The 24,815-nt window shown below is 43.8% G+C and overlaps 1 protein-coding gene across 9 annotated transcripts in view; it reads right to left on the bottom strand.

The window, feature by feature from the left end:
* EPB41L3 (erythrocyte membrane protein band 4.1 like 3) overlaps nucleotides 1-16,830 on the bottom strand; it is a 904,669-nt gene extending 887,839 nt beyond the window's left edge. For all 9 annotated transcript variants that reach the window (XM_085606055.1, XM_085606026.1, XM_085606030.1 and 6 more), the window contains exon 1: nucleotides 16,580-16,830. The gene's annotated coding sequence lies outside the window, so the exon portion shown is untranslated. The remainder of the gene's footprint in view (nucleotides 1-16,579) is intronic.
* Between the last annotated feature and the right edge of the window lie 7,985 nt (nucleotides 16,831-24,815).

Genomic DNA, 24,815 nt, shown 5'->3' with positions numbered 1-24,815 from the left:
CACTGTTTGTCTGATTAGAGATGAGCACAACAACAGTTGTTTATTAATTCAAAATACATTAAAAATAACTACTACCTGCTTCCCAAGCCATTCTTATAGCTTTGGGGGTCCTTGAATAGTCTGAAATGTCACAGTTGAAGGAGTGTGATGGTTGGTAATTGTGCTGGTACTGTCATTGGAAGTGCTGGAAGGGACAGTGGTAGTGCGAGCTGCGGTAGTTTCCAGAGGAGGGCCCTGGCACTTACTGGTATACAAATTAAGCACTGGTTTTAGCTCAATTGACAGCCTATCTTGAGCCTGTTTGTTTTAAATGAAAAGAAACACAAAGAAAAGCCCTCGCATGTTAACTCTTCTTGAATACACAAAATAATTAAAAGAGGATTAGTAAAAAACAAAAAAAACACCTGCTGCTTTGCCGTACAGCTTGGGCTAAACCAAAAGGAATCTGTTGAAACGTTGCTCCCAGCAAAAAACACATTAATACTTCGCTGACCTTTGAGTGTGAGAAGCGTCCCCATTCCGCTGACGCGTCTGTAGCACAGGCCGAGTCGGTAATGATTTTCCCGAACCTATGAATGTTTAACGGCTCGCTTATCGCGCGCACCTTGCCATGAAGGCTCATTTGGAAAGTTTTGCTTTTGTGATTCGACACGCCTCATTTTCTTCACTGCTAAGTAAGCCCCCTGCGTGTCTGACTAAATACTCCGTAAAACAGCACAATTAGCCGCACAAGTGCCCGCCAGGGAAGGCTGAAACAATGCCACGCCGTCTGCACCAGCCGGCTGAGGCCGCATTCAAGCCACAGACGACACTCTCTGCGCCGCTCTGATAACAGCGCCACAATGGCGGGAAGTCGCCGCTGGCTTTAGAAGGCTTTACAGAGCAGACTTGTCAGCCTGAGGTGGGTCACTGGGGGAAACAAGCGCAACTATTCATCAGGTGCAAATGGCAAGAGCAAATAAAAACAAGCACTGAAAAGCCAAAGGTCTGGTTTTGGCTGCCAGTCTTCTTGTCTTTGCCGATGCTCATTTTGTAAAACGTTATTCGTGGTCTCAAAAAGCACATAATGCCAAGGAAGTGGCTGGCGCTACTTTGTGTGTGGATGTGCTCTTGAAAGGTCAGAATGGCTGTCGCTCAGTGAAGTTAGCCACTGGCTAAAGTGAGATGACCAGTTTCCCCAAGCTACATGCTATAGTGGGCAGAATAAAAACGTGAATATTGGAACGGACCAATGGATGAGAGGGATCTGGCCGAAGGCCCCTACGCGTTTGTATATTATATATAGAAAGTAGTAGTAAAATCGAAAGTTCTAGGCTAACGCTAGATCTAAAAAAAAAGTATGAAAAGGAGCATGCATAGGAGAGAAACACATTTTGCACAGAACCACCAGCATACATTCCAGTTGTCCTTAAAAATGTGTTTAGTCTTGGCGTTAGTGGAAGCTGCTGGAGTGTAGATTCTCACTTTTTTAGCTTCAATGCTCTAAGTTCATTTTAACTTCTAAAGCCACCTAGCAGTGACACACCTTTATTATCCATAGACCACCATCACTTCAATATGTACCCTGAGGGCTAATTTTTTTATTATTCTGGCATGTAAAGAAGGAAGAAAAACATCCGTCTGCTGTGAAAAAATAAACATTGCACAGAGCTAAGCCACCGCTTACCACATACAGTGTGAATGACTTGGTCCGGTTTCCCCAAAACGGAGACACAGTACGTAGAACGCCATTAGTGTAGCTTGCGCACAAGTAGGTATTTTCGTCATTTGTTTACAAGATATTTAATTCTACAAATTCTAATCTATTTAATCTTATTTGCAAGTTTTATAAAGTGTTAGTGTACCTTGTAGAGTATTTAAGCCCTTTTCAAAAAACGTATTTGATGACATGATATTAACCAGGACTCGAGTCGGGGGTACACGCGGGTACACGGCGTCCACCCGCTATTTTCACAGGGTGGACACCATCCCCCCAGCCAAGAAGTTGGGCCCCACAGAAATATGTTGAACTTGTCCCAGTGTCATTTTCAGACCCAGGGACACGTTCAGCAGCTCCTGCACTTTGTCTGCTTTTCATTCTCAGCAGCAACTTGCAGGCAGTTAAGGGGTTTTTTTTTACACCTCCAGCTGTGCGAAAGAAAAAGGCAGAAGGCCTCCTTTTGATTTGGCAGGAGAGGAAACAAAAGCACACAGCTTGTTATCTCTTCACAGATACTTAAGAGTTGCATGCTTTTTACTTTTTTCAGTCCCTGTATATAAGAGCATGCACTGTAAGAATGCCAGATGGGATGGTCTGTCCCAGTATTTACACAAATAACAATACAAATAACACTATTTTATTTCTTTTATAGCGCTACTCATCCTAATGCAGAGTCTTCCAGTGAGGTCACTTCCTGTGATGCCATGTGGGATGCCACTTGCATACTGGCAAACTTGGTCAGTCCACCCACTTCTTTTTATAGGACTTGTGCCCTGATATTAACAATGGAAATACTACAGCAGACACAGAGATGTAGGCAGTCAGCAGCAGGCAGACTAAAGCATCTTTATAAAGCACATAACTAACAAAAGTTACTTAATGGCAAAAAAAGCTTCCCCTTTGCTTTTTTTTAATGGAAAACATATTGGATAATACATCTTTTAAGTAATCAGAAGTATTTTCAAGGCAGGCTTTAGCGGTGGTGGAGCCAGGTGTGACAATGTTTTCTGGAGCCCCCATAATGACCTCCTTCTCCACTGATTCCCTGACTATTTCCTGCAAAAGTGCCCCTCATCTCTCCATAGACCTTCTCTCACATGCTTTATTTGCTTTATAGCAATTTTCATACCAGTGGAGGGTGCCAGAGCACTTTACATCACATACCCGTCATACCGAAACAATAAATCATAAGTAAGGCTTGCGGTTTTCAGTTTAAACTGATTTTTTCATGTAAATACAGACGGAAAACTTTTTTCCTTTGTCTGTATTTATGAATACAAACGGAAAAATACTGGAAACCCGGATTCAGACAATTATGCTTCACAGCCATGCTCCAGCCCAGGGTTGCCTACTCTGGTGCATAGAGAAATGTAGCTGCCCTTGGCGCACAAAGGGCGCCTTACTAAGTAGCGCACTCTCCTGCAGGCCACTTATCAGGACCCCCTAAGGGAGCCTGGGGAAGTCATCCTCATCCGGCGTGCTCTCCTTATGTCCCTTTCGGCGCCTGGAAGGCGTGGGGCCCAGCTATTTATACTTGCCCTGTCCAGGTGCTGCCCTCTTTGCCCCCACCCCTACCAGGCCTGGACTGGCCGTAGCGGGCACTGGGCCTTTCCTCAGTGGGCCGCAAAGATGGGGGCCAGTTTTGGGCCCCTGGGAGGCTGTTTTTGTTACTGGTGTCGGCAATATCAGCCCCCTGTAACGAAATCGGCCAAAACCGGCCCTAGCAAACAGATCGGCCGCACCCCTTTCATTCCCCCTAGGGGGGCCGGCCGAGCAGTTTACCACGGCCGGTTTTGGTTCCCAGTCCGGCCCTGTCCCCTCCCCTACCACCACGTGCTGTACTTGTCACATTGTGGGGTGTTGGAGCCTGTTGCTCCGGCGTCCGGGTGCCTCCCACCCATTGAATGTGTATTGCTGTACCGGGGTTCCCGTACTTACAGTGGCCAAATGTCTTTGGGTCCGCACCCTGGGAAAAAGGTGCATTGCTTTATTGGATGCGCATTTTCACAGCACCGTTGTTCTTCGGGTCCACTCCGGGGGGGGGGGGGGGGGGGGGGGGAGAATGTTTTTTTGAATGTTTGCTGTAACATTATAATTTCTTTAATAGACTGCACAGCGGATGTCAAACCAAGGGCTGCACGTTACCTTTAATTGGCGTGCAAGACGCGGTGCTGTGGCAGGAGAAACACTTTCGCAGGTTAATCAATTTAAATGTTTTCACTAGGCAGTCTAGATAGCTGCATTGGGAAAGCATCATGTGATTTGGGGCTTATCATTCAATTTCCACAAGCCTCTAAACAATGCATATGACCAGGTGAAATGTAACTGACACAAAGAAAGACCTTTCAAGTTGAGATCCATTGTTTTTCGTGTTCACTCAGGGGGTAGAATATTTCCAATGTGAAACAAAGCATTTCGCACCCTCCTCCTCCCCTCAAAAATATGAACACTCAACTTGCATTTTAGCAATTTATAAATAGATATTTATTTTAATGTATGCTGGAAAATAATTATCTCCTCTGTTTAAAACAACAGAAGAAGAAAAATCCGCTAAAAGAATTCTTATGTATGTCTAAATAATCCCAGTAAAGTTGTTCTACAATTAAAAAAAGAATGTGTTATACCCTTGAAGACACAGTTTGACATTTGACCTCTGTCTTAGCATGCACTGAAAATGTGACAATATAAGAACAAGATTTATAGGCCTGTTTACAGAAAGCGAGTTTTATACTCCGCTCTGGTCCTAGGGTGTACAGACCCACAATGAAGGTTTATTTAATGCAAGTTACTCAAGATCTGTTTAGGCCCATGTTCTCTTTAAATTATGTTGTCACTGTATTGTATTTTAATGTACAATAATGTTAAGACAAAATTATAACTGTTTGTCTTGCCCAGTAAGTCGCTTGATACTTTTTAATGATGAAAAAGATGTATTCAGGTTGGTTGGAGATTCTGATGACATAATGAATGTTGTTAAAAAAAGAATTCAACAAATATTTAATGCACAATATTTCACCAAAAAGAGATCAGGGCAATGACATACCGGCCAGGTGCAGCTCCTCCATTTAAGCAGAGATAAAAAATAAAATGGTAATTCATTCCCATTTTATTTATTATCGTCTCATCCTGAACCGAGCATCAGGACGGGGAGGGCCTGTTTAAAGAGCGCATGTGTCTTTGGCCGGCACACATTCGCACTTTAAACCTCCTAACCCAGCTGTCTTAAGACAGCTAGGTTGAGATCAAGTGCAGTCATCCATTATCCGCGGAAGCGGCAACAGAGGCGGCTCCAACCAATCAGGGCACTGCTCACATGCTGGTTAACAGCACATGAGTAGTCCAGGATTGGTCGAGGGAGTGTGCTTGGGCCTGCACTGCAGTCCCAGCAGCGGACGAGGTCAGAGTGAGGAGGACATCGTCACCGTCGTCAGGATTGGTAAGTGCATTTCTTTTTTTTATCTTTTGTTTGCCAGCCACCCTACTCTCAGTAGATGCCAGCCGCCACTGATCCTGGCGTTCTCAAAAGCAAGAATGGCCAACACTTTGGAATCTTTCCTTGAATCTCATTGCCATTTCAGTATCATCTGCAAATATTGAACGGGATTTCAGTGGTCTTCATTTCATTAACAAACCAGAAAGATCTTCAATGTACTCAAATTCTCTTGAAATGTAATTGTGCTTGTACTACAATGTCTCAGTTTTCAGATGAATATATTGTGTTTACTTACTTTGGCGTATATTTAAATATATCTAAACCTAGAAGAACTGAATGCAAGTGTGCATTGTCATTTTAAATAAATGTGAAAAAATACTAGCTGCAGTGTCTTCTTTTGCTCGCGACTAAAATAAATGTGGATAAATACAGATAAAATAGCCAAAAATTAAATTTCGATAAATACAGACAGAAATTAAAAGAAAAAAAATACCATAAAACTGGGAGCCCTAATCATAAGCGCGTAAAGCAGTCTATAAGAAATGTTCCATAAAACAATAAGGATTAGAAGGTATATGAATCACATGCTATCCATACTAATTGGCAGTATTTTTTAAGAGTATTTTTTCTGGATAATCACAAACTCAGGATTTAAAACATACCATGGTGGTTGGGGCTGGCTTTATTAATGCTCTTATTACTTACTGGTAATTGCTTTACTCCGAGTCCTTATCCCCTGCTTCCAATCATTACAAATGAGGTCTTCTGCCTCAACAGAAATCAACTACCATGTCACATTCTGAAGAAGTAAAGGCCCCTCCCACTCCCTTCTTCCTGTTTAAAAACAAGCTACGACCGACTCAACTTTGGCTGGCCTGAAACAACAGGGAGGGTGGGAAGGGATGTCATAACTGAAAGCGAGGAGTAAGGCCTCAGAGTATTGCAATTACTGGTAAGCAATAGGAGCATTACTTCATCGCCCTTCACCCTAGCGTCCACTCATTAAAATGAGATATACAAAGCTAAATCATGACAACCATGAGTTGCTGCCAACAAGACCAACTTCAAGAATTACGTCAGATATGAAAGAAAATACCACTATTACAACATAGTGGATAAACCTCTAGAGCCAAATACTTCACTGAGATCCATCTCTTGCACAATCCTATAGCGAGAAGTAAAAGTTAGTGGAGAGAACCAAGTAGCTGCCCTACATATTTCAGCTATGAATGCTCCCTGAAGCTCAGCTTCAGAGGTAGCAATGCTCCCAGTAGACCTACCTTGAACTCCTAAAGGAGAAACCTGACCTAATGACTGATAAGTTAAGGAGATCAAGGGCCTAACCCACCTACTGAAAGAAGAAGTGGAAGGCTTTAGCCCTATCTTAACTGACCCAAAATTCACAAACAATAAATCTGAGAACCGAAGCGAAGCTGTTCTATCCGAATTAATCAATAGAGCCCTCCAAACATCAAGAAGATCTAGTCTAATCTCCTCTTCGAAGGTAGTAGAATTAAACAAATTATGGTGAAATAATCTCCTGTTCCTAATGAAACTAGTATTGACTTTGGGAAGAAAAGAAGAAAAAGGACGTAAAAGTATTCTGTCTTCAAAACTCTGCAAAAGAGATGTTTGAAAGATAATGCTCCTGACTCTCCCACACATTTAGCTGAAGTAATAGCCACCAAAAAGAAAGATGTAAGAGTCAAAGTTTGGATGACTATATTCTCCAATGGTACAAAAGGAAAGCTTCTAAAACCAAAGAAACACAGCCTCTCCTCCCTTTCCCAAATGAAGAAAAAAAGACATCTACAATCCCTAACCAAACCCGGCCACCTTTCGTGCCTTCCTTCCCCTCCTGCAGCTGTGCTTTCTGCTGTCATTCAAGGCAGACAAGCAGAGCGGCGCCGACAGGCTGTCAGAGAGCCCTGTCACGTGGCCTGGAAGGCCTCTATGACATCACAACAGTGGGTAACCAGTTTTGTTATTAACTATTGCTATGTTATAGCAGTGAGTTTTGACATACAGACACTGAAAAAAATGACAGAGTCTCTCTATAAGAGATAAACTTAACATAGTATTCCATCCAAAGTAACACTTTTTAGCAAAATTAGATTAATGAAAGACTGGGGAAATAAACACCGTTCTAACTTATAGCATGCAGTTAGCGTGCAACTCTGATGACAACAGTTCATAGGCCACTGTGCTATATTGGGATTGTAACTTACTAATTGTAAGTAACAAGGGCTCTCTATGACAAGAGCAGTAACACACCGAGCTATCCACACAAAATATATTTCTGTGATTCGCATGGTTAATGTTCTTTGCAGCAGGCATATTAACCCTTTGCGCTACTTTATGATGAGTCAAAACTGCTACTAGACAAAACTGATCTCTCACCAGCAGGAACGTTAATCACCAGAGTTATCTTGACATTTCTACTGTTTCCTGAAGACTGATGGACACACAAAGAACTCTGAAGCAGGTGCTTTTAAACCCATAATTATTTTTAAACACAGACCCTACCCCTCCAGCTTAGCACCAAGTGCGGCTGCACCAGTTGCAGCGCCCTAAAGCCGGCCCTATCTAAGGTGGACCTTCAGAGAATGGTCCAAATGTGCACTCTGGCACATAAACAACCTTCAATCTCTGAAACTGATTTTTCAAGTATTAAAATTCCCTCCCCACTACTTAAAAATACAAAGGCTTGGTGTATGTTTGTGTCTTAGCAGCACTTTTGTTTCATGTTGATGCTTTAAGCCTGGTGAAAAGTCAACGCTGCAGGTAAATATATTACTACATTAATGTATTTGTAAATGCTAAACTTTATTGATACCCATTTATTTAGAATTCTTTAAAGTCCCATATTGAGGCACTGAACAATATCTGTTTCAAAAGTAAAACGTGTACAGATTTTAACATTCGTCCCACACCATAAAACCATTTTATTGTGGGTATGTTGGACTGTTTCTATAACCAGGTCTACTTGACTATTTCAGTGCTATCGAGAATAACAAAAATGATACAAACCAATGCACTTGAAGCAAGGCCTTGTTTATAATCATCTACCCACCACACCTACTAAAATACAGCCCTTTAAAAGTCCATCCGGTTAGTAATGTCACAATAGGTCTCGATACCCAAGAAGAGATCATCAAACAAAAAAGAATTCAGAAATGACAACTGATGGTTAGTAATGATGCAGCGTTAAGAGAGCTGTTTTATTTCTTCTCACTTGAGGTCCGCTTTTATGATTTTCATCCCAGAAATTAGACAAAAACAGATATTAGGAAAAAGCACATTTTGAAAGTGTATTTTTGCATGCACCTAAGTATGCAATTTATGAGTGATATTATCACCTTACTGTGAAAGCAAGCTAATAACTGGATTTTTAACAGATATTCACAACATTCAGTTTTGGCCTCTGCAATTTCACAATGTCATTCGCCTAGATCTACATATCCTGGTAAAACTGTCTGTAGTTAGCGCTCGAGAACATTCCAAGATAGCTCGTGGTCATGAAGCTGCCTTCAGCTATACCGTAAAAAAGGTTATTTAATTAATTGCTAGTAATTCATCCATGTGTAAAAAAATAGCAACAATGCTCATTACGCAACAGCGTATGGGTGGATTGCTGTAGGAACATAAGTTAAGAATCAAAGGGGTGTGACCAATCTGGTTAATGTCAATGATTTTCAGCAAAAGCAGTGGCAGGTGTGGTCTTATTCCAAGACCAACACAGAGGGCTGGAAGGTGGGTAGAGGAGTTAAGAATGTAGATGGATTAAGCCAGATTGTATTCAGTGCAGAAGGATAACCAATGGATTTCGAAGGACGTATGAGTGCAACTGGAAGCCCAAGACCATATACAAAGGGATAAATTAATAGGGTTTCTGTGACAGATGATTGCCCCTTTGTGGATCCCGTAATGATCCTTAACCTTAACGGGGGAAATAAGGGCTCACATTGAGTCAAGCAAGAGCTGAGGTTTTTAAGTAGTCAAATGGAAAGGGCCAGTGTTAATCTGGAAAATAAACAATGAAGTCTCTGACTTCCTGAGAGATGGCTGACATTGCTCTGAGTCTTTTTTGGCATCAGGGTGGTCAAAACATGGGTGGTGCATAGTGGTGTGCACACACACATGCGTACGCACACACACACTGCCCATCACTGAGTGAATACACTTGATATGTAATTGTGTCATCAGAAGACATTTGTTTACTACTGAACACAATAAGGAAAGACTTGATAAACAAATGCCTGATGTATGTAAATTGTGAGCATTCCACCAAAACATGAAAAAGTAATACAACAGCCACGTTGTGAGTGGTCCAGAAATGACTGGGTTAGGGCGTTTCCATTGAGCAGGTCGCCAAACACTCCACCAGTACAAACAAATAACCTTTGAAAGAACCTATGCAATTTCAGGAATTCAACAAACTACCACAAACTGTCACAGCCACAAACTTGCAGTAGTCTAAGCCAAGTCAGCACCACCATCATCCTTGTTAAGGTGTGAGCTAGTGCCAGCAACCTTACTTCACCCAAAGAAACTGTATGGACAGCTAAGACAAGTGAACAAAAAATGTAACTACAATTCCAGGTTTTTCAAGATGTTAAACAATTGTGTTCTTGGCACCAAGACAGTACATCAGATAACCAGAGTTTCAACTCACTACCACACTTACAATTCTAGACGTGAGACAGAACATTTTGAGTATGTGAATGTAGTACAATTTGCTTAATCGGTTTATAATGTATTTCCAAATTATAGGCACGAAAGCAACTAGAATTATTTCTCATGAACGTTTATTTCTATGCCCATGTATGTCATTGCTATTTTATCCATGAAAAAGAAGAGGCCATGTAATAAATGGAATGTTATTTGCAATAGTTTGTGTATACTAGAGCACTAAAACTGAGCCAATTTATAAGGGGTATTTGCATTAGTTTTGTAATAAGTAATGTGATTGCAGGTTTTGCTCCAAATTTTGGCTAGTACACAATTGCATCAAATTTTGTCCAGAGTCAAACAATGATGCAAGTTGATTGTACATGTTTTGCAGCATAAAAATAACGAAGGGGAAACTTCCTTCATGCTGTAAATGTCAAAATAGGAGTAATTCTGGGGCAAATTCTTTACATTTGCATGGGGCAGAATGTTTAAGTGACATAGCCTAAAACAAAACCTGTTTGCCTCATTCCTTGAAACATAAGCAGCAAAAATGATGCAACATTATTTTTTGCACCAGTGAAAAGCATCGTATGCACTTGCCTATTTTCCTTACTTTGGAAACACTTTAAAAAATAAATGTACTATTACATCCAGAATCACCGAGGCAGCATATCACATTCTCAAGTCTTTGACAATATTGTTGTTCTCAAAATGTAATACATTGAGTCCCCTAAAATGAACACCTTAAACAAAGGTGAATAAACAAATAGAGGAAAGTTTGCCTCAATTCACTTACTCTTAAACCAGCATTTGGTACCTTGCTCAAACCAAAATTAAGCAAATTCATTCAGTTCCTGCTACTTCTGGTTTTTAAAGGTGATCATAAAAAATAACTCCATGTTTCAGTTTCTTGGTAGCATAGCCTCATCAGTAGGAATACATAAATGCCCTTACTCACCGATGCGCATTAGCCCCCAGGCCAGGAGTGGTGGAGATCCAAATGATGCAATCCACAGTATTTCCCCATTGGTTCATCAAACAGGAAGAATACGAAAACAATAAAAAACACAAATTAGAAATAATACAATGACTGCACAATACAATAAATGCACAATACGAATGCTGCTGTAACCTAACTTTGCAGGACTGTTAATTTTATTTTCATCTGCAGAGTAAACACTAAACATTCCAAAATTTAAATGAACAAAAATTTCGAGCAACACACACATTTTTGCAATCGGAATGCACTTTAAATAGGCGTATCAGGTATTCTTGTGAGTGTGTGCATACACACCAAAAAACAACTGAGTGCTTCGATAGTCCTTATAGCCTTAAAGGCATCAAGGTGCTTCGCAGAAAACTGTTCAATACTACACTATGAATATTGTTATTCATTTTCACTAACATATTCCAATTGACCAAAAGACATGAGTTTGATGTATAGGAAGGCAATGAAGTTATAGAACTCTTACATAGTGTTGAAACCCTCAAACATAAATTTGGGCCACTGTAATATTTAGCTTTTGTGTGCTCAAGAGTTCAATATTGTACAGTCACATGACTTGGTGAGTAACGCTGCCATGTGGACCATATTGGGCGGTCTATGAGCAATTGCCTATTACATGTGAGGCACTATGAATGCACATGTGCAGGCGCCCCAAGAGAGATCTTGAGCTTGGTTCAAGGGAATGTATATTTATTCCACTTGAACTCCACCTCTTTCCTTAATGGAGTAACATAAATGTTTATGAGGCAGATGGCCGGTGATTTGTGACTTTGTGCTTCTAAGCAAAGGTAATGAGGATCCATGCACACGGAATGACGTAAGAGCCTTCTCGTTCATTCTCTCTGTGCCTGGTAGAATGACATGAGATGCACCCTGCACATTTGCAGGGCTTTAAGTGGACCGGGTCTCACCGGGTCTGAGCACCGGCAGTTTTTTTAAGTGGGCCTCAAAACGGGTCTCTATCGAGCTCCGTTTTGTGCCCTGGCACAGGCGATCCGGTTTTTTTCCCAGACTGCAGTGACAGCAGGCACATCGTTGTGCGTGTGGTGAGCATTGTAGAGGAAGGGAAATCATTTAAAGAGAGTCATTTTCTCTCTGGATTTCCCTTCTCTTTTTTAAAACTCAGGAGCAGCAACATTGTCCTGGTGTCACCAGGGCTTTAAGTGGACGTTTTTTCAATATTATATACAAGCCATAGTTGCTGCTTATTTATCTTGTGCAACTAACAACTATTGACAAAGCCAAAAGTCTTGACTTGTAGGTATGATGTGACTTGTCGTACCCATATATCTGGACACAATGACAGCAACAGCAAAATACAAGTCGGGCGGCACAGTGTGCTAAATACAGATTTTTAGCTTACATGTTTTTAAGCCACGCCCTTCATTACATTGACCACGCCCCTTTGAGAGACCCCCCCCCCGTTTTCTCATTCCACTTAAAGCCCTGCACATCTGTGATGTCATCCAGTTTCACAGCATTCTGCAAGCCTCTTTACTTAGTCCTGTCACCTCCGCGCGACCAAGGCCCGTTCTCAGAGCCCAATCCCACCACACTTGTGATAGAATTTGCTTTCAAGAGATCAGCTTCCTTCTTGTTTGGTAAAAGCATAGCAGGAAACCTTCAAAATGAATCCCTGCTTCAAGTAAATATCAAAAAGTGAATTGAAGCTAAAAAGAATTAACAAACACCAATGAAACTATTGCTGCTTGCAACGTCATAACTTTGCACCAATCTGTAATATCTGTGTGGATCCTAGGCCAAGTGTAAGGTGGGTTGACCTTGCGGCTAACACAATAAGGTGACACAGATTATTTACCTGTTGCCACAGCCGCTTGACTACTCGACAACACAACCGCACAGTTGTGTACAACTCCTTCAAAATGCAAACTTGCAACTGACCCAGGAAGAGTCAAACACACAGGTGCTCACAAAGACCACAGAAGCAGACGCGTCCACACAAGTGCACGCACATGCAGGGAGACGCACAGAACAGCACTACACAGAAAAGTGCACAGATATATGGGGAATTATGCATATAGATATCCACACACATTCGTTGTTACTCAAAGGTGAGAACAAACACACTCACATACACGTGCTGCTAGCTCGTCAGAATAAAAGGTATCCAGTTGTTGTGTTTCATTTGTGATATATTGTGCTCTTGGAGTGGCAACCGTGGGCAGCTTCCGATTAACTAATTAGACAGACACCCATAATAACAAGGATTTGCAAACGAAGGGCCCAGGACTTGAAACGAAATGTCCTGACTCCTGGCCAGATAGAGTTAGGTTGCACCCCACACACACTTTCAACCGAGCACAGTCTCCACAGCCCAAGTTCTCTGGCTTCTTATTTTAGGGTAGTGCAGTAATAGAAAGTGTGTGAACCCTCCACGTGCTCTCCGTTTCCGAGGTGCTGTGTGTTCAGCTCCTGCAGGCAAATGATGTGAATGCATGCAAAACCTGGCCTCCCCAGTCAAAGCATTCAACGCACCGACAAACACCTGCGACGCATCTTTGCTCCTCCACACCCATCTCTGAATCTGCTGACCTACGCCTGGACTCTGCTCTCCATAATCAGTCGTTGATAAACCTGTACTGATGGGGGCACAAAGTTCCCACCGGCAAAGGCCCTTATCTGTCTGCTGTGCCAGCTAATGGATTGTGCCCCTGCCCCGCCCTCCGTGGGTCAGCCTAAAAGCAATGATGAAATTATCTCGCGCTGCAAAGCCTACGGGCGCGGGCTTAATCTCTGCAAAACACCCCGGCAATCAATGGGTCCATTAGCCGAGGCAGCCTTTTAGTCATTGGACATTTAACGGTGAGCAGCTGACCCCTCGCCTGAGACACCACTGGTGGCGCAGAAGCATCCCACCTCATCCATCCAACAGGACAAGGAACCAAGCCACGGCCACTTCACGTTATTGCATGTCAAAGCGGGGCGCGTGGAGCGCGCGCTGCTATTCATTATCAGCGCTATGATCCCCCGCCGAGGCAGGACTACAAAAATGACGTCTTCATAACCGGATAACCCACAAACAGCAGCCGTGACTAGAGGCGCCTAGAGCGGACGACCTCGAAGCTGGGGAACCGGCTTCGAGTCTCGGCAGGCACACTCAACATCCTGTGATTCTGGCAAGTCACTTATGTCCCTGTGCCTAACAAAATGAATGTGCCCGCCTGTAACGCAACTGGTGCTCATGTAAAGCGCTATGAAACCTTCGGGTCGAGTTCGCGCTACTTAAAACTCCGGGAAAAAACACACAACAACACATACATGAGTCAGCAACAGCAACCCCCTGCTAAACCCACACATATGTATATGCAGCAAGCCATGCAACGTCCCCTTGCAGCAGCTACTAGAACACACGACCCATCCTCACCAGCAACCCTTGCAGCAAACAGGAGCCAACACATGGCATTCCTGCAGTCCGTGGCAAGTGTGACTTTTGAACTCTTTGCATTCTGGCATTTATGTATCTACTTTTACAGCGGCCTAAACAACAGCCCAGGATGCACGGTTTCACACATGGCAAAAAGAGCAACAGCAACCAATGCAGCACGCGCGACCTGAAACCACAGCAACTGACAGGAGCCATCACAGGTCAGCCATGCAACATGCGAGAGCCAGCACGAGCAACTCCTGCAACCCTAGCAATGTCGCCCGTTACAATGCACACAGGCACGGTATACAGCAAACCGCATACACACACAAGACGGAAACACCCGCTCTATACCACACACACCAGCAACATTATCCTCTGCCGCGTACACACAACATAGAAGCCAAAGCAAAAACACACACGCTTGAACAGACAACCCCTGCAACAGACTCCAGTTGGCAGTAACAGCTCCCCCAACCCACACACACTGTAGTAGAGAGCTCTGCGACGCACAGCGCAGCCAACAACCGCAGCCACTACAAAACACACAAGCATGTATCAGTGACATCTGTAACATATACCGACATAATCCAGAAACAGGAACACCTGCCGCAATTAAATCCAGCACAAGAATCTTCTGCAACACAGTACACAAGAACCTAAAGAAACAGCCCCCGCAATGGAGACAGGCAAAACACGCAGACACGCAGCCCACTATCCGCAACATACACTACAAAATACTCCTACAGATCTACTCCCCCATCCCTTATGTCAAAATGTTACACTGGCTTTATGAAGCCCGGGGACTATCTTCTGTGGCTTCAATGAAGTAAACTAGGAGCAGAGACTGCAGCGGACGGGCCCTGGCCCCCAAATCACCTCGCACACAAGCCACGCACCGGCACACTCATGCAATGTCAAACACCACGAATACGGTCACGGTTAGCAGGCTGGAAACTGCATTATGGGGGACGGGCGGGGGCCTGTGGGATACAAATGTAGCCGCCCCCACTCCAGGCACACTTCCGAAACCCGCGGCTAAACATGAAAGCCATGCTCGTCAGAAAAGTCTCTGTAGAGGGATCGCGTAGTCTGTCGTCGCTGACACGCACCGGATTAATGACATTTGTGTCAGGGGGGATTGCTAAATGCACGAGCGGCTGAAGGGAAAGGGACAAATCACCGGGGGCTCGCGCAGGGGGGAGGAGGCTGGTGACGGATGAACGGTGCATGCCGGAGTGTGTAGCGGGAGAGAGCAGCTTCAGGAGCCGGGGTGAGGGCGGACCGGGGGAGAGGGGGCAGGAGCCTGGACTGGGTGCTATGCCCCCTGGCACAATAAAGGAGAATGACCCTCTGAACTGCTGCTGTGGTAGTAAAATACTGCATACATCATGGTTCGATGGTGGCTGGGGGCCCTGGTGCAGTGCACCTGCTGCACCAATAGTAGCAGCGCCCTTTGGGGTGGAGCTTAAAGGGGCGCGCGCAGTGTACAGGGTACTCAGGCTGTATGTGGAAGCTAAACACCAGCAATAAACACACACACAGGTAACACTCAGAACACAGGTCCCAACCCCATGCAGGGTACTGAGGAATGGAGTTGAGCCTCCACCCAACCTGCTACTGTGTAAGAGAATCAACAACACCTCAAAGATGTTTACACAGCGTTGAGAAAAACATTTCAGAACCGATATCACTTCTAAATAAGACGGCAAAATGTTGCAACAGAAATTTGGCAAAGCTGATATACGCACACATTCATTCACACGGACAGAGGACCTTCAGGCACAATGTAAACAGAGCACAAAATGTCCCCAAATGAATGCACTTTCCTGCAGTACTTTATTTATATGGAAATGCAGAAGTGCTGGCACTCGCTATTCAGAGGACGTATTTGCTCCTGAGAAGTGCCGGTACCCTCCCATTAAATGTATTGCAGCAGCGCTGAGAAGTGCTGGTACTCTCCCTTTCACATCAAATAAGTGCAGGTACTCAGTGCCAGACAGTACCCGCCCATTTAAAGCGGCTATTTTTCATGATGTTTTCGAATTAAACTCTTTTATTTCATATTGTGGCAGCTTTCAATATTACTCTACGCAACAGCAATAGGAAAACGCCCAGAGAGAGAGGAAAGCAATGCCTGGCAGGCCAGAAACAGACCTGAGTAGCAGGTCCATAGATCAACTGGGCGGTTTCTGTAGCACTGGAACGCATGAACAGCTGACTACATACAGATGCCCTGCAGCAGGTGCATTAACGACTGAACTCGGGCACCACCAGCCCCGAACCCTCCCCATGACCTCATTTTGCATACGCACAGATTATGTATGTAGTTGAAGCTAGCTAACACCACCAAAATAGCCACAGCAGCAGAGTGGCACTCACCTCAGCCCCAGAGACTGCGATCCCTCTCACTGTGGTGACAGCGTCGGTGACCCTTTCCCGGTACGGGATCCGGTGGCCGGTAAAGCGGCAGGTGATTGTCCGGGACGTTGCGTGCTGCACTCTGCGGGGCTTGGTCGAGTTTACAAAGCTGGGGAGGTGGGGGTGGCAGGCTGTCAGAGGGGAGCTCAGCTCGCAGCCCGCACCAGCAGCACACACAGACCAGCCGCGCCGCCACCGACCCGCAGAGCTGCGAGAGCCGCTTACAGCCTTCTGGACAGATCCTCCCGCCCAGGCCGCCTGTGATTGGTCTCTGTGCTGACAGATCAGCATGGTCCCGCCCATGGCTGGGCATCACGGGGAGCGGCGGGACCTTAGCAGTGGGCCTTGGAACGGTTGCTTGAATGACCTCTTCTGTGAGTCAGGGAAAGTCATGCGTACATTACACCTAGTTTGGCAGCATACATATCTGGTAATATGTGGAAGAACTGCCTAGCATGTTTCATACCCTGGAGCACAGCATTGTTCGATGACTATTGACTTTATAGGGGATCTCGTTTTAAAAAATCTTGATGTTTCACTTAATGTGTGCCAAACTCCTATATTTCAACCACATTGACAACAGGAGCACATTATACCTCTTTTACTGAAGCAAAAACTGAAAAGGTCCTATCCTTTTACCAGAGAGACATGAGACTAGAAGTAGAGTCATATTGGTTGATGTTAGGTCAGTGTGGGGAGCCCACTGGTCCATCAATACCTCCTGAGGTCTTATACAAACTTCAGGGTGCAGCAAATGCTAGTAAGCAGACACAGTTCTGGGTCTGGTGTGGGCTACTGTCCAAGATTGGAGAATCTAGGTTTATTTATATCAAAGCACCATGCAAAGCATCTTTGTATGTGAGCACACAGTGACACAATCCCCTTTACGGAGGACATGTTCTGAACATAACGTCCCACCTCTAATACAATTAGGCCTATTGCATAAATACTTGTGCTAGGTGGAGCAGAGGGGTGCTGTCAGTGACCTGGTAGATATCACTGTATCCCCCAGCGGACACTTGGACAAGGGGGCCTGTGCATCTCTTACCCACTGCTGGAGTTGTGTGATGGGGAAAAGTTGTCATTCGGGGTGGATTGGATGAAAGGAGTCCCCACCCTAGTGTAGGTATTGAATTGTATTGTAATTGCATTTCTATAGCGCTTACTACCCCTAACGAGGTGACAAAACGCTTTTTTCGTCGAGTAGCGCGCTACTGCGGGACCCATAGAGGATTAGTGTTGAATTAGTATAGTTAAATATGCAAGTACATTTTAAGTGGTGGATAGGTTAGTCAGTTATTTGGATTTGGAAGGATAGCAGAAGGATAGAAGAGGAAAAAAGGTTTGTATTTATATAGCGGTTGTTAGCCCTGATGGGGTGTTGAAGCACGCTACTCCGGAAACCCATAAAGGATTAGTGGTGAATTAGTATGGTGAAATATGAAAGTAATTTGAGTGGTGGATATCAGTCAGTTATTTGGATTGAGAAGGATAGCGGATGGATAGAAGGGGAAGAAAGGTTTGCATTCAAATAACAACTGTTACCCCTGATGGGTGTTGAAGCGCTTTTCTGGCGAGTAGCACGCTACTCCGGAAACCATAAAGGATTAGTCTTGAAAATTAGTACAGTGAAATATAAGGTAATTTGAGTGGTGGATATGTTATTCAGTTATTTGGAAAGAGAAGGGTAGGTGGCGGGATAGAAGAGGGAAAGAGGTTTGTATTTATATAGCGCTTGCTACCCCTGATGGGGTTTGAAGCGCTTTTTTGGCGAGTAGCATGGTACTCTGGAACCCATAAGGTATAGTCAGTACTGCAAGGAACACAATCGGAAGAGCAGTGGCGTCTCTAGGAATGATTTTTATGGGGGCACCCAATAGGACACAGATGAAAGTGCTGGGGCTACTTATAACTGGAAATCGTGAATTGCGTGTCTTAAAAAAAAAATATGCATGCACAACACAATTGCACCTTATCTGAACTGTTAACTTTCACAAACAATGGTTCCCTTTTAAATGTTATTTTATTGTATTGCAATGGTTTTAATTAACTTATGCAAATACATACATTTACAAATAAATGTACAAAATATACATGCAGATATGCGTATCTTAGACATATATAGATCTATTCACATTTAGAAAATCATATTTCAAGGTTTTCAGCCAACATGATGGCCCATATATTGCCTTATTTGCTGCTTTGCAGTGAAAGGTGCTGAGATAATAGTTTGTGTGTTGGTGTCTGTATTTGTTTCTGCTATGGTGGAGAAGTGTAAGAGGTCAGGGGAGAACAAGCAGAGCTGGGACATGGACTCTACTTTGCCTTCCTTTATAGACACTAGTGTGGCCAATTGGAACAGCGAAGGACAGCGACATGCACAAGGGAATGAACAACCGTTCGTTAGCACCGAACATTATCTGAAGTGCAGCAAATCAGAAAAACACACATCACCTGCAATACCACTCCCTGGAGTCTGTAACCAACAACAAATATTTATTGCACTTACTACGGTTGTAAAATCAGGATAGGTGGGACAAAGTGCACTGTACTTAACACTGATTCTAGGCCGCAGGGCAAACAGAAGATCCTGGGTTCCAATTGCATCAACCTGGCCATTTTACTACTGATGCCCTGCCCTTATAATTGCTCCAAAACAGAGAAGCAAGTAAACCTCTTTAGCCCTTGCTCTTCAGGGAAGTGCCCAGAGCAGGACCAAGGCTTACTCAAGGAGTTGGTGGAGGCTCAAAACCAGTGCTTAATTTGTAAAAGAATGACTGCCAGTGCTCAATGCTGTTCTCAGAAGCCCACAGCCAATGCAATTAAATGTCAGCCCTCCAAATACCAAGGTTGCGTAGTATTGAATCCACCTTATGCCTCTTTTATCTCATTCATGCAGGATTCTGCTTTCTTCCTTTATGATTTTGGTCCGTCTTTCTCTCCCCCTGTCTTTCCACTTTGTTTGTTTTTCCCTTTCTTACTCTCGGTAAATGTCTGACGCATAAAAATAAGTGTTGGTTTCCAAAAATGAGTGCTGGAGGCTCCCACCGGCAACCACCGGCTCAAACTAAGCACTGCTAGAAACTCACATGTCAGTAGCAGCACAATCACTCTTAATACATCAGTGTCCTAAGGGCATTTGGTCAGAATAGTACTTTAACCTACATACAGCTCAACACTACGCATATAAAGTGCCAGTATGCATGCAGAGTAGTATGCAAATGAGAAATTATGATGTCCCTTGAGCCCATTTGGTGGTTTCGAGGGAGTGGGTTTAGATCCCCTCGAATTACTCTCTGGATCAACTAAATCACGTACTTATTCTTTATAATTGAGGACCGAAGTCAACAGGAAGTGGGGTTGATATAGATGTTTTTGCCCAAATTCGAAAGGATTTAGAGCAACATTATTCACTTACCATGCGCATTGCGGTCAGAAGATTATTATTTTTTCAACTCAAAAAACTTAAAACTGAAAATGTTGAAGAGTTTGTATCAGCTATTCAACTTATTTGAGATCTTTTAAATTTGGACAATTGCCTAACAAACTGACCAAGTAATAATGCATATTAAAACACAGTGCATTTGAGAAAAGTTAAGGATTATTTGTGATGCAGATTTAAAACAGATTGTGGCATTAGTGCAAAAAGCCGAACTATCAGAAAGATGTGCTAAAGCTGCAGTTCAGGACAATAACAAAGTTCCAGAAGAATCTTTAAACAACATTTCTGATCAGAAAACTGACAAGGAGAAAGAGGGACTCAAAAAACAACTACCACGAATGAAGACATTAGTAGTTAAGTGCTACAGATGTGGTAATGATCCACTTTCAGTTAATTTTCCAAAACGGCCATTAAGAAACTGAAAGTGCATAGAGTGTGGCATAGTGGTAGATTTCGCAAGAGTCTGAAGAAGGAATTCCATGAAACACCTGGTGAAAGGCATTACGGACACTGACACAACTTATCCTTCAAGTGATTAAAGAAACAAAGACAGTTTTGAATAAAGGGTTGTTCTTAACATCACCAACAGAGAATCCAGCAAACCTCTTTGTTGAGTACCTTTTGTGGTTATTTCTTTACAAGTAGCTGCTGACTGGGGATCCCCTTACACTATTATTGGAAAAAGATCTTGGATCAGAAATTTGTAGGAAGAATTGGTGAGCATCTGAATCATCTTGATACTAAGCCTGAAAGCTATACCGAAGATTCTAATAATATGATTGTCTATAGAATGCCTCTAATCAACCTCCAAGGTAGACATATCTTGTGCAAACTTTACTTAGCTGAAGGGGGGCATTCTTTTTTGGGATGGAAGGCTCAACATTCTCTAAATATTGGACTTGAGTCTAACAACCAGAGCAGGTACTTGTAGTGTGTGACAGTGAAGATACCAAATGTTACCTTATGAAGAACTTCCCTACCATCAAAAAAATGCAAAAGTTAAGGGTTCTTGAGATAAAATCATCCCAAAATAATGTATAAAAACAGAACATTGCCCTCCATTAATTATCAGGGATAAAGGTAAATTGAGGCTAAAAAAACAAATGGATTTCGCAATTGGTCGTCGCTCGATAAACCAGTAGCAAAACTTGCTTATGCATAGATCTTAGGAGTTTTGATAATAACATTGGTAGACCAATTTGCCCTGCCAAAAATAGTTGAAATTAGGGCAATGACTAGAAATGCCGAGTGGTTTTACACAACTGACTTATTTCTCAGCATATCAGCAAATTCCTCTTCATCCCTAAAGTAAACCTTTGACCGCGTTTATCACCCCTTTTGGGAGTTATCAGGTCCACTGCATGTCATTTGGTCTAACCTTGGCTGTGGCCATTTTTCAAAGGCTCACAGGATAATTATTTGGTGATATGTCAGGGGTAGAGTGCTTCCAAGGTTACATTTTTGTTTTTGGCAAGGATAAGAAAAAAAGGATTCTAAATTATTAAAGGTGATAGAAGTGTTAAAAGATGAAGGGCTCACTGCTAAAATCACCAAGTGTAAATTTGCAGAACAACAAGTTACTTACCTTGGTCATGTGATTAGTGGGGATGGTAGTAGCCCAAAGTTAGTAGAATCAATAAGGAATGCTCCTTCGCCCCAATCAAAAGATAATGTCAGAACTTTCCTAGGTATGGGAAAATATTATGTTAAATTTGTACAGAATGTTTTTAACAAAATATTTAATTTATGAGGTGTACTAAAAAATTAGTCAAAATTTGAGTAGTCAAATGTTTATATATCTAAAATATGCCAATATTAGCACCCCTAATCTACATGGGTATTGTGTGAATTGGGTTGTTTGTTGACTGGGATGGGAGCCCTGGTCAGGCAACAGCCACAATCCTTGGCAGGGTGAACCACAAAAAAGTTACTAAATAACCTGTGCTTAACCCTGATTAGCTGGGCACAAACACAGTCAGACTTTTCTTAGAGGCTATGTGTAAAATATGTATGCAGCACACAAGCAGTAATAAAGTGAAAAGACAGCACAAAAAAACCCCACACCAATTAAGACAAATTGAGTAATTTTTCATGTAATATTTGACACCAAAACTACAAAATCCAATCAGTAGAACCAGAGTTATGAACTTGTAAAAGATTTAAGAGAAAATAGCACACAAAAGCACAAAGTGCCACTCTAGCCATGCAAGACTGGGTGAAAGTCACAAGTTCAGGCCAATGGCTAAGGAGCTTGAGCCGGGTACAGGGATCAGGTTAGTCCTGCTGAGACAGTTACTGTCACAGTCCAGCACAAAGGGTTCCGTTTGAGGTGGAAATGACTGCAAGGAGAAGGAAGAGCGATGCAGTTGGCCATCGAAGTAGCACGAAGAGCAGACCTGGCGTCATGGATGGTTGGCACTGTAGGGCAAAGATGCGCATCACTGATGGTTGGGGCTGGATCTTCGTGTTGGCGGCCACAGCGAACGGTCAGTGCTGTAGCATAAAGAGGTGGTTAACTGGAACTTCACGCTGGTGGCAAGTTTTTCGTGCCCGCTTCAAGGCTCTGGTCAGAGGTAATTCCTTGTTCTTTGATACTCCGGTGGTGGCTTGGGAATGGGCATAGGAGTGTCCCAGACTGTGGAACAGAACAGCAAGGACTGGAAACAACTCCGCATCAGGTCATGGAGCCCTACTTGAGGGAGTGAGGAGACGGCCTAGGAAAAGGGGCACCCATGGGGGGTGAAGCCACATGGAAGGGGGAGTCTGCAGAGACATGAGACTACAGAGCCGCATCAGAATGGGAGTCTTTTCTGGCTCCTGACCCTGCCCAGGCTCCACCCTCCCGCCATGACCCTACCTGACTGTAAGTGATGTTATGCTGCTCTTCTTGCAGCTTCCAGATCCCATGCCTATGACACGCTGCTGTGTATGATGCTAAATTAGATTGTGATTCCTGCTATGTTTTTTTTTCAGCGGGGCTAGTGCCACTGAGTCACTAGTGACCCTTGAACTGCACTCCCCACTTTCAGGGTAGGGTTTTAGTTTGGGGATGTTAGACAGGAAGCCTAGTAGAGGTATGGACTCCAGTACACCATGTTGGAGACACCCAGAAGCCAGAACTGTGACAGGTACTTCCAGTTTCAGAAGTATAAGGTGGTGGTTGGGGGAAGAGCTTTGTATTCCAGGTTTTAGACAATTTGTTTTTTGTTTTTCTGTTAGCATTGTTTTTTGTCGCACCCACTTCACGTCATCACTCAATGGTGTTTTTGCCACACCTGCTGACTTGACCCCCAGGCAAACTATGACCAACGGGCTTGGCCCTGGGGGGATCCCGAAGTACCCAAGATTCCTCACCTGGAATGTTAATAGCTTGCTTGATAAGGTGAAGAGATGAGCCGTCCTGAAAGTTTCACGGAAGCCCTTCACACATGTCTTGCACAGTGTAATTTTAAAATTCCCAGAAGGCCTATGGCTTTTAGGTGATATGAACTGTGTGGCCTCCACACCGATGGACCGCTCCTCCAAAGGTTTGGGGCTGACATTGCATGACACAATCCTGGCCCATTTCATGCAGGCAATGGGCCTGCTTGACACGTGGCGCCATCACTATCCTCTGGAGAGAGCGTACACCTTCCTTTCCAGAGTGCATAAAACCCCTCCCTTTCTTGGACTACTTCCTCCTTCCCAGGGCCCAGGGACACTCTATATGAGCGGCAAACATTCAAGCACATGGACTGTCTACTCATTCTCCAGTCTATCTGGTGATAGCCATTGGTAAAAGAGTGGGCCCTCATCGGTGGCGCCTCAATAACTGGACCCTGGTGGATGCCGACTTCATGGCAGCCCTCCACTAGGCTACCAAAGAATACCTCCACCACAACATACACTCGGTGCCCTCCCCAGGTACTCTCTTGGCTGGGATGAAGGAAGCTTTGTGCAGCATTATAAACAGCTATCGCGAAGTACACCGTAACCCAGAGGACACTGAGGTTGCAAAGATGGAAACACGACTCTTGGCACCCTATGCACAATACTTGGATTTCCCTGGTCCTATGATTCTCAGAGACTTGTTTTTCAGAGGGTCGGCCCTAAACAAGAGCATGCTTGATGAGGCTTGGATGGCTTGGTCAGCCACCCAAAGCCATACCTATCAATAGGGAGACAAATCCAGCAAAACTCTGCATTTTCTGTGCTCTAGGGCAGCCCCCCAAAACCCCAATACATATACCTTGACCAACGGCGGCGAACAGATGCCAGGAGCCCAACATATTGCCAGACCTTTGCAACCTATGACAGTACATAAAACACCCATCAGGAGGGGCTCTCCCCCGGGAGATGGAGACGCTAGTGAGGGACCTCCGGGCCTGTTCTTTCTCCAATCCTCCTGATTCTGGTGCCGCAACGAGGCAACGACGGAGAGAGCGGGGCCTCTTAGTCGGGAATCAGGATCCGGGCGAGGTGAGGTCTGCTCCCCGATCATTACGGATGCACGCAGCATCCTTTTGAGACGGAGGATACACTTAAAATGGTACAATGTGCCATCTCCACATGATAGTGAGATAAATGTACTTGTCTGTCTTTATCTATATGTTTATCACTATACGTGTTCTTCACTTTACTGCAGTAGCTAGATAAATAACAACATAGGTCCTGAAGAAAGCCTCAGAGGTGATTGTATCTCATTTGGCTGAAACATGTCGACCTTTATACGGCAGTCATTTGTTTAATACTGCCTTTCTGCACTGTTGTTTTAAT

This window comes from Triturus cristatus, chromosome 5_1, assembly GCF_964204655.1.
Source record: "Triturus cristatus chromosome 5_1, aTriCri1.1, whole genome shotgun sequence".
Lineage (NCBI taxonomy): Eukaryota > Metazoa > Chordata > Amphibia > Caudata > Salamandridae > Triturus > Triturus cristatus.
This window is presented reverse-complemented; position numbering and strand designations above follow the sequence as displayed.